This window comes from Solanum pennellii, chromosome 7 (genome assembly GCF_001406875.1).
Source record: "Solanum pennellii chromosome 7, SPENNV200".
In the NCBI taxonomy this organism is placed as follows: Eukaryota; Viridiplantae; Streptophyta; class Magnoliopsida; order Solanales; family Solanaceae; genus Solanum; species Solanum pennellii.
In genome coordinates, this window is record NC_028643.1 from 17,524,637 (window position 1) to 17,529,636 (window position 5,000).

Here is a 5,000-nt window from a genome sequence, read left to right on the forward strand (position 1 = left end):
AATTACATCGAAATCAACCATCTCTAGAATAATCAAATCTACATGAGTATTGCTCCCCACAAAAGTCACAAGAAAAGACCTATACACCTTCTCAACTATTACAGACTCACCCACAGGAGTAGGGACACTAATAGGCATGTCAAGCAAATCACAATGTAAATCAAGACCAGTAGCAAATGAGGAAGATACATATGAAAATATGGATCCAGGATCAAATAATACAGAAGCCATGCAATCACAGACCAAAAGATTACCTGTGATAACAGCATTAGATGTCTCTGCTTCAGACCTCCCGGGGAAAGCATAACAATGGGCCCTATGACCTGTCTGTCCATTGCCCCTACCATGTTGCGCTGCAGTAGTTCCAGCTTGCCCGCCACCCCGACTGATTTGGTGACCACCATTACCTTGGCCACCACGTCCTCCAGAATGGCGGCCTCTCCCATGACCACATCTACCTCTAACTATTGGGGGTCTGTAACTCTGTTTTGGACAATACTTCCTAATATGTTTAGTCTCTCCACAGCCATAACAATTCCGTGAGTCAAGCATAGGTCTTTGTGAAAATGACGAAGTCTGCGGATAACCTCCAAACTCAGAAAAAGGCTGACTGGGCTGCGATGGACCCCCAGCTAAAGCCTGCAGGGAAGACTGAATAGGGCGGTTTGGGTAGCCTCCTGAACTCTGCCCTCTGGAGTAAGAACCACTAAACTCACCTCCTTTACGGAACTTCTTAGATGTCGACGCCATGGTGAAGTCATTTGGCTTCACCCCCTCCACCTCTATCACAAAATCAACCACCTCCTGAAAGGATTTTGCTGCAGCAGCTACCTGTAAGGCTGGGATATGCAAATCAGACCTCAATCCTTTCACAAAACGGCGAATCCGCTCTTGTGGACTGAAGCAAAGCTGAGTGGCATACTTGGATAGTGCACGAAATTTAGCCTCATAGGCAGCAACAGACATCCTTCCTTGCTCTAGGCTCAGGAACTCATCCCTCCTCCTATCCCTCAAAGTCCGGGGTATATACTTCTCCATAAATAAGCTAGAGAATGATGCCCAAGTCATAGGTGGTGCCTATGCTGGTTGACACTCAACATACGACCGCCACCACATTTTGGCATCCCCCTGAAACTGATAGGTCACAAACTCAACACCGAATCGGTCTACTATGTCCATCTTATGTAGCAGCTCTTGACAATCAACCAGAAAATCATAGGAATCTTCAGATTCAGCACCCTTGAAGACTGGAGGATTCGACTTTAAGAATTTAGTGAAAAGTTCATGCTGATCACTTGTCATTATAGACCCTATAGTCAATCGAGGAAACGTGCCTACTTCCAATGAGGCATCCATGCGGGGAGCCACAGCAGCTGCATGTTTTACTCCCTGAACCTGAGGTGCTGGTGCAGAAAACACTGGAGGGGTCTGGCCCTGATCAGATAACCCGCTAAGATAGGTAAGAACCTGTTAATCATCTCTGGGGTAGGCTGGGGTGGTAATTCCTCATCTTGAACCTACTCATTTTCTCCTCCTTCACCCTCTCTCACTACCTCATAAGTCGGTGGAGGAGTCACTGCCCTATTACTAGCTGGACCAGGTGTTTGTCCTCTACCTCTAGAGGGCGTCCTCCTGCGACCTCTACCACGGCCTCTTGCCACTGCTCCTCCTCGAGCTACAGTCCCATTGGTTGGCTCAGACGCACCCTGTCTTGCCGGTGTTGGTGTTGACACAGTTGGTCCTCTAGTTCTAACCATCTGCGAGATAGAGTGAGGATGTCAGATACTAATTTGTATCACCTAGATACCAATTGGACCCAAGTAATAGCACGAAAGAAAGAAAGAATAGAGTTTTCCTAAAGTCCTATAGCCTCTCGAACGAAAGTAAAGGCGTCCCCATACCGTTCCTCAAGACTCTACTAGACTTGTTCTTGTGTGATGAGACCAACGAACCTAACGCTCTGATACCATGTTTGTAACGACCCAAAACGGGTCGTGAATGGCACCCACACTTACCTCCTTAGGTGGGCGAACCAACACATCTAAACCCCAACATATACCAATAGTTCAACTATAAATAATATAAATAATGCGGAAGCTCCAAAAGATAATAAGCAACCAATTTAAATAAATTTCTAAAGTTTAATACTTATCATTCCCAAAATCTGTAAGTCATCACATCAAGAACATCTATCCTCAAATTACCAAGTCTAAGTGTATTTAAGAAGCTAAAATAAGTAAAACGATGGTCCATGTCCGAACTTCAAAGACATCAAGACGTGAAGGAGAAAATCCCGCCCGAGCTAGGAATAATAGCTCACCCTGAAATCTGACGTGCTGAAGACTGGCTAGAGTTGACGGCGAGTCGAAGTCGATGGTACACTTGCTGCAATTCATAAGAGGAAAGCAAAGAAGAAAACAAGTAGAGCTCAGTACGAGGCAACATGTATTGAGTAGGTATCATCGGCCAACTCAAAATAGAAATCAGTATATATTAAACAATAGTATAAAATCAACTACAATACTTAACAGGTGGCAACAACAAACACGTGAACCATAGAAAACAACGCCATATTGGTTACACCATCAATCACAACATCAAGCACACCTATGAGGACTCATGCCTCCACACCATACTCTTTTGGGAAATAGGTTCTTTGAGTTCGGTACATTAAGTAAATTCAAGATTTCTTGTCTTTAGTGTTATTGTGTCGGAACGTGACACTCCGATCCCCTAATACCGTGTCAGAACGTTACACTCCGATCCAATAATACGTGTCGAAATGTGACACTCCGATCCAATAATACGTGTCGGAACGTGACACTCCGATCCAATAATCCGTGTCGGAACGTGACACTCCGATCCCCTAATGCTGTGTCGGAACGTGACACTCCGATCCAATAATCCGTTAATTATCATTTAATATCACCACTTTTTCTTTAGTTAATAAATTTCATCGAGCCTTCTTTATTCAAGGCATTACTTCGAGAGAGATGGTTCAAGATTAGAATTTCACATTCTCATAATTTTAGGCCAATGACAAACCATACAATCAAGAACATACAACCACACAACCAAGTACATAGGAGACTTTACAATATCATTCAATAGATATTAATTGCTATTTAGAGTTTATCTATCATATAGAATTAAACCATAACCTACCTCCACTGAAGAATCGAAATCAAGCAGCTACATTCCCAATGCCTTTGCTTTCCTTAATCTGTAGTCTTAGTCGCTCGCTCCCCTGTTCGTTCACGCCCTTCTCCTCTTTTTTATTTTTCTTTTACAGATTCTTGTTACCCTAATTATCATATAATCAATTATTAAAGATGATAAAGGTAACCCACTATTTATCTTAAAGTTGTCTCCTTTAACCCCAACTAACTCAATTATAAACATTACCCCACTAATTTCATAATAATAATAATAATGAATAGTCCAAAACACCCCCTTTAATAATTTAGCGGAAGTCTGACCGAGTCGGGGTTACGCAGCTTGTGATGGTCCGTCATATCTACGACGGTCCGTGCTGCAGGTCCGTCGCGAAGTTCAGAGAGTCGATCCCAGTACCAAGATTCCAAGAGTTGAAGTGTTTCGGAACGAAGGCCCTGTGACGGTCCGTCTTGTCCATGACGGTCCGTCCTGCAGGTCCGTCATGAATTTCAGAGAAATACTCCTGTACCCTGATTCCCAGAGTTGATGTGTTTCGGAACGAAGGCCCTCGACGGACCGTCGTACCTATGAAGGTTCGTCCTACTTATCGTCGACGGTAATGAGAAGAGCAGCAGACGAAATTACACAAGTATGGGACGATGGAGTCCATCACGGTCCGTCACGACCATGACGGTCCGTCACGTGGTCCGTCGACCCAGTCAGTTTTTATCAAAAATAATTCTACTGCTCGAACTGACTAAACAGGTTTTTACAACATGGGAATTAAACCCCGCCTGATTCCTATAGTGGTAGTATAGGTTTTAAAACTAGGAGTTATAAGGAGAACCATACTCGACATGCTGCACACTCTCATCTCATGAAAGTTACGTGAACCTCCGCCCTTCCCGAAAGAAGGCATCACCGCTCATAGCTAGTCTATCGCAACTCAATATAAAGTTCCATTACATTCAACTCATACGTTCTGGAAGTTGGCTTCTAGTATGAATACATCATAGCTAATTATATGATTTCTATCTCATCATTAGTATTAAGTCTGTTAATCTCAATACTTTTATTAGAGTTTTCATACAACAAGTCTCTTCATTAACTTTAACACTCTCATAGGCGAGTACGTTTTGGTAAGATTTAATTAGGCTCATTTGAGATTCCTTTCATATTTTACATTAGCCTCATATCATGTTGTCACCACATTCATTGTCATTAGAATATTTGTTGTTCATAGTTACTCACCCCTTCTTACGCAAATGTTCATTTCATCATATGCCAATGCACTTGGCCGTTTGGTGTGTTTCACACTCATACTTAACCCTTCTAGTGTTTCATCCTTTCATTGTTCATTTCATCATTTCGTTGTTCACTTCATAATATGCCAATGCACTTGGTCATTTAGTGTATTTTATACTCGTACTTAACCCTTCTAGGCTTTCATCATTTCATTATTCACATCTTAGGTTCACTTACTTTTAAACGTATGCTAGACGTATGTGTCTATACATACAAGCCATGGGGCTTCATTCATAGTTAGTTTAAGTGACTCATACTTCCTAAGATAATGTAGTACAAGACTTATTCATATTGTATGTATGTCAAGATCTCGATTTCGACTTAAGTAGGCAGCACTATTCTTGAACATTTTATTCACGTATGACTTATGTATCAATACGGAATTCGGACAAGGGAAACCGATTTTCAAATATCTTGAACAACACTTACATTTTTGTTTATTCATTTTGGTTTGATCCATACGACTTGGGGACCCAAGTTCGAGCCCCAATGCCTTCATTTTATTTTTCCCTTAATTTCATTCTTCATTTTTAGATTAA